Raw genomic sequence first — 12,482 nt, 5'->3', positions numbered from 1 at the left:
GGGCAGAGGCACAACAGCCTGACAGGAGGACACGTGGGAGACGGAAAAAGCAACAAGATAACCTGCATCAATCAAGCCAACTTCCCATCTTAGGAGCTGCACCTTCAGGTGGCCACGGAAACACAATAAGGATGTTTGATGAAGGATTATTAAGCAATGCAAAGGAAATATGAAACAGCGTATTCCTGATTCCTGGTATCTGCAGGGTAAGAAGAAGTTTAGAAGTTTAGCTGAGGGTCAGGCTGCAGTTCACCTCCCACGTCCTCGTAGACCAGGGGTCTCCAATGGGTGGGCCGGTCGCTGAGTGGCGTCCTCTACCTGCGTATCAACACGGAGGCTTTGCAGATCCCACGTGAGCCTCTATGAACGCAGGTGAAACAATCTGTTGTTTACTGAAAAAGTTGAAAGGAAACGCTTAATGAACACAAATTGACATTCAGCACATAACTCAACGTCTTTGTGTTTGACACAACAGCACCAAACCGGTGCCCATGTCCAGCATGGAGCTGCGCCAGGTAAGCACACCCTGAAGGCATCACTCCCCCCCCCCCTCTCATGGTGCTGGATCCTGGTGCTCACAAAGTCCACCGCCCACGATAAGCCACGAGATATTACGCGTCGGTACAGTATTCCTGGCATCACCAGGACACATTCCAGCCTTGAGACTGAGGCTTTTACGGTGGAATGTGGAGTTTTTCTCAGCAGGTTCTGTACAGGCGGTACTGTAGCTTCTGCAACGTGCCGTTCCTCCCGTTCCTCCCGTTCCTCCCTGTTCCCCCCCTCCCAAGTGTGTGCGTCTGTGTGCGTCCGTGGGTTGGTGATGTCAGTCTTTTGGAGTGTAACAGAAGCCGGCCTGCTAACGACAACAAGACACTTTCTGCATTTTGTAAAGAATGAGGACGTCTAATTGAATTCTGAACAGCTTCAATAAAGAGTTTAATGATCTAAAAAGTTTACACACCAAAACCCACAAACACCATCAGCCGCCTGCTATTTGTACTCCGTGTACTTGGAGTTGTTATTTGCTTCCTCTTTGCAGGGAGGAGTGTTTTCACGCTGAAATCTGCACGGTTCAGTGTTCCTTTCACCACTTATAACAGAAAGCCACAGCTCGTCCAACGTGGCTGTTTGTTGTTTTTTTGGGGGGGGTGGATTCATCTGATTCAGCGCTGCTCACACGCCCACACCGACAGCAAAACGCTGCCATTGAAAAAGAACAGGCAAGACAGAGGACTCCGTGGGAGGTAACGGCAGACGGAGAATACAAGTACAAAAGACCAGTTGAGAGCAATTGGCACCTCCGGGGCTGGCGGAGCAGCGCGCATTTAAAGTGGAGGAAGCACATTTCCTCACTGACGGAGCAGAGAGGAGGAGGCAAAGAGATCGTTTGGATTGGGCTTAAATCTTAAGAGTCCTCCACTAAACACAAGTACCTCCCGTGACCTCCCTCCTCCTGTGGTCCGCGTAATCTCACCAGAGGCCTTAATCTGAGATCCCTTCTGCTGAGCGATGATGGGATGAAGATGTACGTTTGGGCTGAATGGGAGACGTGGAGAGCAACCCGAATGGCAGTGGGAGAACTTCACAGCGCTTGCTGATTTTTTTGGATGATTTTCCCACCAATAAGAACTGACCCTGGGTCACATTACTGTTAAAGCGACTCGGCGGGAAAGCGAGGAGACGTTCTCCGAGGCGGCTTAATCCCGGCAGGTTACGCAATCGTCAGCCGGAGCACATTGAAGACGCAGCCGAGAGGATGATCCTGGTGGATTAGTCTCCACTCAGAGCTCTGCATCTCCAGAGGTCAGAACCCAAACCTGAAGGAAGGACCTCTTTAGGAGGCGATTCTTTACATGATGAGGGGGAATGATGACTTTTGATAGATGACGCGTCGCTGTGGGAAGAAACCTTCATCATCCTCCATCACTTCTGAGGTGTCTTTTTCTCTCTTGTTCTTTTGTCCACACAAAGACGTCCAATTCGCATTTACAAGATCAGTTTGTTTCAGGAGCTCAGCCCAGTTTTTTTTATTAGATATTTCAAAAAGAAGAAATATAATCCTGTTTAAACCGAGGCCGATGACCGTAAGACTACAACCCATGACCTCGCTCGTTACATTTTATAATGTAAGACTTCCAGGTTGTGCAGAAGAGGCGGGGATGAAAATGCTGCTTGATGAGATACTTTAATCAAGTATTGAGTATTAGCTCATACAGGTAGTTCATGCAAAACAGATGCGTCTCCTGCGCTCATCTTTAAACAGATTGCAGAATGCAGGCCGGGTGCAGGAAGAGGAAGAGGAGCAGGTGCTTCATCCCCAGGAACATTTACCAGGAGGCTAAAGATGGAGCATGTTGTGCAGAGGTGGACGTATCCGCTGTCTTGTGGACAGATGTTCTGAAGCCTGCAGCTAATCTTAAAGTGCACCAACGGAAAGTACACAACCGGACGCTTAGTCGCACCGGGAGGAGCGAAGCGAGGGGGGCGGAGCTTCTGCTGCTAAAATAAATCCATGACAAAAAGGTGTTTTGAATCGTCAGCCTCCGTTTTCACTGAACACACATCTGACTGCAAGCTCAAATATTTTAGCAACATCTGCAATCGGTGTCAACTAAGGTTCAGGGTTTATTCAGATGATAAAATATCAATATTTAACATTTTATTCTTTCACGTCTCCTTCAGTTGATGAAGTCACCTTGTTCCTCCTCATTGATCTATTATTCTTTTCATGTGTGTGGTGTCAGGTGGAAGCGTCCTGAAGGTTTAATATCAGCTTGTAGACCCTCAGACAGACAGAATGGGGCTACAGGCTCTGCATGTATTTCTATATTCAGATAAATATACAGCAGATACTTTCAACTGCAGCGAGACCTTGAAGACCGACGCTGTTCTGCCTCCATCGCTGACTCCTATTTGCATTTTAATCCAAAAGGAGGTTCAGATTCCATCAAACCAGGCGTTGGGTATGCGGATGGGTATCTTTTCTTATGGATACCACGACTCCACAAGCCTCCGCGTCGGGCAAAGTGAACATCGCCCCCAGCTGGACGACGAAGGACCGCGGGAGGAAACCCAAAGAGGAGGGGGCCAGAAAACGGCACATTGGATCATCTGAGACATCTTTGTAAAGTTCTGTGGGGCTTTTGAGTCTTTCCTTGTGTGGAATGACGGGACAGACTCAATCGGAACACTCGTTTATGGGACTGGTGGGTTCCTGCAGCAGCTTGGTCAATGCAGCAGGAAGCATTTCATTGGAGGACGGATTCTGCAGAACAAGCAGAGCTCGGCTTTAAAGTCGGGACCATTACTTAACGTTTAACTAGCTACTCTTTACTGCTGATTGAATAAAACACAACGCTGATGCAACACAAAGAGTTTATTAAAGCGTTTCCTCTCTCTTTCTACGGCGGTTTAATGAGGAATTCAGGCTGGACGTTTCTGGTTTGGAACATGCAGATAATAGCAGCTGATATGAGCAGTGCCTGCATCACGTGTGTGAATACTTAAAGCAGAACTGCGGTCTGTCCTGTCTCCTCCAATCATCTGGAGGGGCGACGGGACGTCGTCGTGTTTGACATCGGTCCGTTTAGCATGCGAGTTCTGTTTCTCATCAGCAGCGACCTCCACTCGTCCTTCGCAACGTCCAGGCGACATGTTTGTCAGAGTGCACGATGGGTGATGGACAGTGTGATACTCCCCAGCTCACATCTGTTATTCTAAAGAACAATGGCTTTTGTCCCCAATAGGTGACTTCTGGAATTACAAAGGCATCCAAAAAAAAAGGTCTGTTTGACCCGGAATACGTTTACGCCCCCAGATAGTCACTAGTTGCTTGGTTCCACACGGGACACGACAGCAGTTTCCTGGGTGAAAGTCGGGTGTGTTGGACCGGTCAGACCTCCACTTCCTCCCCCGTTACACTCGGTCAGTCGCTCTCAGCGTCTAATAATGACGTTCACATGGTAGTAACGGTGAAGCATCAGTATCTGATCAGTTAGGAGCGAGAAAGGTTCTCGGCTTCTAGAACCTCCTTCAGGAAGGATTTGGGGTTTGTCCTTTAACAAGGACTCAACAACAGTTGAGTTAAATATTGGCAAATTCTTACTTTATGTTATTCCATTATAACATATATGTGTACTGCTCACAGTAACATTGAATCCAGGCAGAACACATGGAAGTGATGTAAAATATGTAGAAGCTGAATGCCTCTGCGACGTGGAGCCGCAGTAAAGGGAAGCAGACGCACTCTGGGGGCTCCGGGCTGTTGATGAGAAGGTTGGTTTTGGACGGCAGGTCTTTACCCATGAGCGTATTATTGGTCCGGCTGGGATCAAAGCAAAGGGCTTAGAGGCCGTCAGTCTGGAAGGTCACCGCGTTCAAACCCCCCCCCCGACCGGCTCAGGAGAGAAGGACTCGTCAGGTCCTCCTGGGCTTTAACCGTTGCCTTTGTGCAAGGCAGCTGCTCTTCGACGGCTCCAGGGGTCCTCAGTGAGTGGTGGGCGTGTGAGATGCAGGAGATGAGAGACGGTTGGAACAACCGTCCTTGTGATGAAGACGTCCCTCTGGATCACCTGCTTTGTTCGGGTGGAAACGTCACAATGAGGCTCTTCGCTCTCTGGAGGAGCAACTTTTAGAACTCAGCTCCTCCGTTTTGTACATTTCAATTGAATTAAACATCGTGAGTTTTGATATAAATTCTGCAGCCGCTGTGTTTTTCTTCTTTTAAAATATCTTTGATGAATGATTTGGTTGATGGTGAAGCCCCCTTGCCCCCCCCCCCCCCCCCAAAGAATTCGCTCGTAGCTTCAAGTTCTTTCATGTTTTCTCGGGCGGCTTTGACAGGTTTGCTTTGGCTTCAGCTCCTTTAACACTGAGCTCCTCTGAGCGATCGCAGAGAGAAGAAACATCAGTCCGCCCCCCCCCTTACTCCCCCTCCCCCCCCCTCCCTCCCTCCCTCACCACTGGAGAGTCTCTCACCAGATTTCCTTCATGCCCCCCCACAAAGTAAGATCCTGTCTTGTTGCTCTGCAGTATTCAAACCTTAGACGGGTTCAGCTGCAGGTCACATGAATATTCATGCAGTCGGACGCCGGGTACCACTCCACTGGCTCCTCGGTTCAGCTCACTCGCATCCAAAAGGGGGGCAGATTATTATCAGGTTTATTCACTGTGTCGCTGCTCACTGTTGATTGACAGGTCATTTTACAGAGGTGTGTGTGTGTGTTTGTGTGTGTGTGTGTGTGTGTGTGTGTGTGTGTCTGTGTGTGTGTGTGTGTGTGTGTGTGTTGCAAACCACATCTAAATGTCTAAGGACCTTTTAACTAGAAAATGATGACAGGCAGCATAACATTCAGGAACGTGTCCAGCAGTGCAGCAGGCAGTTAGCTTAGCTTAGCATGAAGAGTGGAAACCAGCGTGTTCCAGCTCAGTGTCTTTATTTGCTCCCCCCCCGCCCCCCCCAAAAAAACATCTGTATTGAACATCTGCGTGTAGATTGAAACGCTCCCCGTGTGGTTTATGATGAAGACTTGTTTCTTTTAAAAGATGCTTTAGAAACAAAACCTGTGAGATGCAGATCAGACTTAATCTTAACCAACATTACTTTATTTATTGTCAGCAGTCATTTATTAATGCATCGATGTTCCTTGCTGCTGGGGAGGAGATGGACGTGTGCACACACACACACACACGCACACACTCCCACACGCCCTGTCAATCAAAACCCCAGTGACAGCGGAGGAGTCAACCTGCAGTGACATCATGATGATTAACCTGTTCATTATTCCCTCATTAATCATCTTGCAGCCCCCCCCCCCTCCACACACACACACACACACACACACACACACACACACACACACACACACACACACACACACACACACACACACACACACACAAAGCAGCTCCATCCTCTGTAGGAGAAACCGGTGTCCCCCCCTGCGGGAGGTGTGGACCCTGTGAGGTCGTTCCGGTTTGATGGAAGGTACGAAGACTCGGCTTCTAGAAGGTGGCAGCGACGAGCTGAGGAACACCGTGACACGGCTCGGAGGAGCGTAACCATGGTTACCAAGGAAATGATGGGAACTCTGTGTTAATGTAACAAATGACTCACGTCTCAACACTGAACCACTACGGTCTGATTCCTTAAACGTGAAAGCAACTCTTCATTAAACAGCATCGGTGGTTTTAGCCTCTCAGATGTCGGGTTGCAGCTCACATTAAACACTTTGAATATTAAAGTGTCCCCCCCCCCCCACCCCTCCCTCCCCGTGACAGACGTGCTGTGTTGTGGCAGATTAACACGGCCTTGTCCTGTTGTACAATTTAACAAATGACTTAACCGATGTAATCTGACTGAGGGAGTAAAAGGCCTGCGCTTTGGGGCAGAATCCACCATGAATAAAACATCAGCCCCCCCCCCCCCCCCCCCCCCCTTTACTAATAAGAGAGAAGATGCGTGACTCCGTACAGTGCAGACGGCTTAGTGTTTGATCCCAAATAGCATTAGTGCTCGTAGCTGAAGCGTGCACGCTGCCTCCCCAACGCACAAATTAGAAACACGGCGCTTTCGCGAGGCTTTGTGGCGGGACGCGATAAGAGGAGCGGCTGCTTGCCCCCCCCCCCCACCCCCCCGGGGCTTCTGACGGGAGTCCAACCGCTTCTGATAGCGAGATGATAATGCAGACAATCAGGAAAACTAAGATGTCTTCCTGTGCATGTCTTTATGTCCCTTGTTTGCAGCAGAACTGCAGAAAAAAGAAACGATTTGACAAAAGGAAACTTGTCAGCAGTCGCCTTTTATAACTAAAGCGTGTGTTTTAACATCTGCAGATCTCGTATTATTGCAGGACGCTGCAGGACGTTAATCAAACAAAGTTGCAATGGCGTCGCTCTGATTCTTTTCTTTCCATCAGGGGGGGGCGGAGCTTGGCGTTCCCTCCCACGTAGCCTAACGCGAGGCCTCACGGATCGGCGTGTAAACTCGCCGTGTCTCCCGCTCGGCCCCCCCGACTGCTCCCAATGGCCGGCGCCGCGTTCAGACGCTTATCACAGCAAACAAGCCGACATCGCTGTAAGCACGAAGGGGAAGAGTCTGACTTTGGAGGATGAGTCAATACGGACTTCAAAATGTCACATTTAGATTTTCTTCTTTGTGTAATTGAGAAGTGAAATCCCTCCTTAATTAATCGCTTCCCAATGATCCAATTAACTGTGACTAAACACGACGATCAAAGCTCTGCAGGTTCTGTTGTTCTCCTGCTGTGTGTTCACTCAGGTTTGGCTGAACTATGCATCACCTCAGAGATCTATCTGCATTTGTAATGTGCTGCAGCGCCTCTGAAACCACGCGTGAAGGAATCTCGATATTTTGGAGTTGTAAATACGTCCACTGTGTTGTAACAACGAACTGCCGTCAGATGTTCTCCAGAATTTGTCCCGAGCTGAAATCACTTACGCTTCCCTAAGCTTCTTTTTTTCCTCGTGTTCGCTCATATTCATGGAGCCTCAGTGGAGCTTTGATAAGATAACCCTCCTCATTGGGGTTAATCGGCTCACTGTGTGGCGCCGCCTCCCCAAACAGGTCCGACAGTCACGGAGCCACTTTCACTTCCTGCTGGATTAGTGGGTTCGGTGAGGAGCCGTCTGTCACACAGAAAGTCAAGGGGGGGGTAAGATGGTGATGGAGGGCGGTTCTGAGTGCCAGCGGGGACGGATGGAGGTCCCACCCATGACCTTTCACAATAAAAGCCCTCGACACTTAGCCAATAGGAAAGCTCAATATTTAGTTGTGCAGCTTAACGGCTCGTTGGGGTCGTGTGTTTTTTTCTTTTACTCGCACAGATCCGACACCTATCCGCTCGCTTTCATCCCAGTTGCCTGGCAACGGCGCCGGTACGGAGGTCAGAGCATATCATAGGTAGACAATAAGCGTGTAGGTCAATGAAAGGTAAACCGATTCACCAGCACTCATCGTAACTGTTGTCTGCAGCGGAACATGGAGGCATTTGGTCTTCACAGACAGAGATGATGTGGGACGTGTTTTTATTATAATCTAATATAGATATTTAGATGCTAAACCTTTCAACAACGTCCCAAACAAAACAGCGCGTTGCTCAAGCGTTGATCTTCAACGCAAGAGGAGAGTAAACGACAACAAGCTGTGAACTCGTTATGTTTCCTACAGAACTGACCTCAAAATCTACTCATGTCCCATTGATGCAGAAGTTAGAGCCAATAAACCTCGTTAGAAAATGTGTAAATAGAGAGATCAATAGTCTGGTGAGATGAACTCACATGTAGCCAGTTGATACAAACCGATTTCATGTTTGTATTTAGCTACGCAGATGGTTCAGATGATCCATCGGCAGATGTTTGATGGTTGGAGATCAGTCAGTCATCTTCCATCCCGCTCATCCTCAGAGGGGTGCGGGGGGGGGGGGGGGGGGTCAGCATTGGGCGTGAGACATGGTTCGATGGTTGGAGATAAGACTCAAAAAGGTCACGGACCAAGTCGAGGCTCAAAACATCCACCTTCATCCCACCTTCATCCCTCCATCAAAGCACCCGGGTCAAAGGTCACGAGACAAACAGAGAGAGATCAGGGGAATCTTCTCAGCTGGACGTACGATTTAACATTTTAACATTTAACTTAAATCTTTAATCAACGATGTGCAACGGTCACTGGAGCGAGACAGGAAACGGTTTATGGTCAAACATCTGCTCTTAACTGACAGCTGAGGAGTGACATCATCAGGCCGAAGGACGTGCGCGTGTGCGCATGCATGTGTGCGACGTGCTCAGGCATGTGTGGGATTGCAGAGCCCCATTGGACGGACACCAGGTATTAAAACGAGCACAAACACACAACAAAAAACACGAAAACAGCTCGAGGCCGACGTTCGGCCGCTGTGACTCACGACCACGAGCTGAGCGCAGTAAACACGTCCAGCAGACGCTGCCGCTGCCGCCAGCTCACCTCAGCGCCGCGGTTCATGCGAGGAGACGGGCTGCGTTCCTGTGACGAGGTTACACAACATCCCCCCCCCACACACACACACACACACACACACACCAGACTGATAGGCTGTTTGTATCTCAGCAGAAAATCTCCATTTTCAGCTTCATACTCGCTGGATTTCTACTAGAACACATTTACATGCTTTCGTTTTCAATAGACACTATTTCTGTGTGAATATGTCTCTGTCACCCTCTTCAGGGTCTCAGTCAGTATTGTCCGTCATTTTCTCCACTGAGAACATTCCTTTTAATGGATGTATGAATAAGATCCATCGGATCCAGCTGTGGAGGTCTAGTGAGTTTATCATGTAGAAGAATACGTGAGAGCCACTGATGATCTAAGTGGTTTGTACATTCATTCAGAGGGACAAGTGGTCACACTGGGGGTCAGAGACACTGGGGGTCAGAGACACTGGGCCTCAGAGACACTGGGCGTCAGAGACACTGGGGGTCAGAGACACTGGGGGTCAGAGACACTGGGGGTCAGAGACACTGGGCGTCAGAGACACTGGTGTAGCGTTATTGGATGGAATCATCATGTTAAAGAGTAAAAGGGGGGAATGAACTGCAGATTAAAAACTACCGTTTAATGAATTATCAATGGTGAAAGTGGAGGATAACGTGTGACATCACAACGTGTCGTCATTCGTTAATTCAACAGGGCCATGTGGAGCTCTGCTTCCTGCCACAGCCTGCGGTTGGGGGTTTAATTCCCACCGAGACCCCCCCCGATGTGAATATGTCAGCTCCCACGGTGCCGCTTTGGAATAATCCGTCCTCCAAATGGCGCCCGCCCCAACAGGATTACACGTCCAACTGGACCAACATGTCCCTCTCAGCTGTCTGTCGACTCTGCAGCCGATGAACGCAGGTTCTTCCATCCGTCCGTCTTCAGCCGCTTACCCGAGGTCGGCTCCAGCAGGGGAACCCAAACTTCCCTTTCCCACGTCTACCAGCTCTGACTGGGGGGTCCCAAGGCGTTCCCGGGTCAGTGCAGAGATATAATCTCTCCACCTGGTCCTGGGTCTTCGTCCTCGCCAGATGCCCGAACCACCTCAACTGGCTCCTCTCGACGCAAAGCAGCAGCGGCTCTACTGCGAGCTCCTCGCCAACGGCCGAGCTTCTCTAAGGGAGACGCCAGCCACTCTCCCGAGGAAACCCATTTCGGGCCGCTGGTACCCGCGACCTAGTTCTTTGGGTCGTGACCCGTCCTTCATGACCATTTGGTGAAGGTAGGAACCAAGATTGAGCGGAGCTTCCGGGCTCAGCTCTCTCTTCGTCACAGCGGCGCGGTAAAGCGAGTGCAACACGGCCCCCCGCTGCTCCCATTCTCCACCCAAACTCGCACTCCATCTTCCCCTCTTCCTGTTGACAGGAAGTGGTCACAGTGCTCTTGAGCAAAAGCTTGAATCCCGTCTGGCCGATGTGATTTCTATTAGTGCTGAAACAAGGAGTTAGAATTAGTTATTAATTGAATTTTAAAAACGTCTTTATTTTAGAGGGAGGGACAAACAGGGAAAACACCACTTCAATGTGTGAGGCTGGAGGCTGTTAGCTTAGCTTAGCATTAAACAAGCAGATGCATTTCCCAAGTATCAAACGTTCTCTGCTTCCAGCTTCTTTAATCTGAGGATTTTATCGTCGTCGTTTCGTTTCAGTGAGATTTTAGTAAACAAAACCATTTGAAAAGGTGGATCAGGGAACTTGTGACGGAAACGTGTCAGAACTACAGAACTAAAGACACATTATCCAATTTAACAGCAAACCGCGGCCCCCGTCAGGGGAAAAGGAGACACTCCAAAACCTTCATTCAAATTCCCGTCATTTGCTTCCTGCTCTGGTTGTCATGGGAAACGCATTCTTCTTCCAGGCCAAAGACTCCGATCCATCATAAGCCATCCGCCGCCGTTTCATTCATCTGTTAATTCGTCTTTAATTAAAGCCACCGAGCCAGCGGCACCGTGGACAAACGGCTGCGCTAAGTCATCTTTCATTAAACTACAGCTGTCATGAGATCCATTACAGTCGCACCAACGGGACAAACCGGCTGCATCGGACGTCGTTCAGTCCGAACGTCGTCCTGCAGAGAAGCTCAAAGCCAAAGCGACGCTTTTTCTTCCTCTTCTTCTTCAACGCGCCGTTAAACCTCTCAGTCCATCGATAGAGGCTCAGTCACATGTGGAGGATTCATCCGCTTCACCACAATCAGTCCTACGCCCATAAGGGGGAGAAATAACAATTAGATGTCGGCGCAATTGTGGCGTTATTAGTATTTAATGATTAATCCCACAAAGCCGCCGACGCACGAGCGCTAGTCCGTCTGTCAGAGAGCGCCATTGTTCACCGAGCACAACGTTAGCATAACCCTCAGCCCGTCCCTCCACCCGTCACTCCACCCGTGACTTAAGAGGCCAAAGCAAAACACACAGAGGGGAGGAAGAGAGAAACCTCCGCTGGAGAAGGAAATGAGAGGAAGAGAGGAGAGGAAGAAGGTGTGAGCTGATGTGGTGGTCCTCAAGAGCAGAGAGACCCCCTGACCACCTGACCCCCCCCCCCCCCCCCCAAACACACACACACACACACACACACACACACAGTTTAGCCTTTTTAACTGGATTCGCTTTTGCTTACTTTAACATGTACGTGGATCACATATCTGGACCTCGGTGTCCCTCAGACGGGTTTGGGTTCACAATCAGCAACACAAACCTAAAAGGAAACGTGGACACATTCCAACACGAAGCCACCAAGCCGCACTAATCCGGTCTGGCTGTGGACCAGGTTCGGTTCCTCACACACACACACACACACACACAGAACCTGTGAATCAACACCTGCTCGTGTGCATCACTTGGCCCACGCTGAGGAAAGGTCGAGGTTGAGGTCGACGGGTCCAGCGGCGCTTCGCCGCTTTTAATGTTTTGCGATAAACGGAAAATGGACGGCTGCATAAATCTGGCGGGCTCATTCGGTGCCGCGGGGGTAAGTAATCAAACGAGACGTGTGTTGGCACGGAGTCACCGCGGACCCCTCCACCCCCCCAAGCCCCACCCAGCCAGCGGGCAGCTTGATAATCTCCTTTGTCGCAGGTTAACTGTCTTTCTGTGGCGTCGCACATGGACGTGCAGAGTCTCTGTGCTCCGTCCAAAGAGATCTCTGTTAAAAAGGTCTCAGCTTATTGTAGAATCCCGTTAAATCCCCACCAGCAGTGAGGAGGCTTTGTGCTTCGGGGGGAAAACTGGGCCAAGTTCTTTTAAATTACACAAACAACTTCAGCCTCGAGGCCGGGTGGAGGAAAGTGTGCGACACTAAGGTTGGACCAGACCCTGATTGACAGGTGTCCACCCCAAAGACACATATCTCACACATCAAAGCACCAGGACCCTTCCGTGGGCAAAAAACCCTCAACGACCGATGGCGTCTACGAGCCATCGGGAACCGCCCCGTTGGGGCTCTGCTTC

At 49.8% G+C, this 12,482-nt stretch overlaps 1 long non-coding RNA gene across 1 annotated transcript; it reads left to right on the top strand.

The window, feature by feature from the left end:
* The first annotated feature begins 454 nt into the window (after window positions 1–454).
* On the top strand, window positions 455–3,372 carry LOC144386218 (uncharacterized). The gene is made up of 2 exons (XR_013451908.1): window positions 455–1,934; window positions 2,264–3,372. It is a non-coding gene; the product is annotated as an uncharacterized LOC144386218 (long non-coding RNA).
* Window positions 3,373–12,482: the final 9,110 nt, after the last annotated feature.

Source organism: Gasterosteus aculeatus, chromosome 13 (genome assembly GCF_964276395.1).
Source record: "Gasterosteus aculeatus chromosome 13, fGasAcu3.hap1.1, whole genome shotgun sequence".
Taxonomy (NCBI): domain Eukaryota; kingdom Metazoa; phylum Chordata; class Actinopteri; order Perciformes; family Gasterosteidae; genus Gasterosteus; species Gasterosteus aculeatus.
This window is presented reverse-complemented; position numbering and strand designations above follow the sequence as displayed.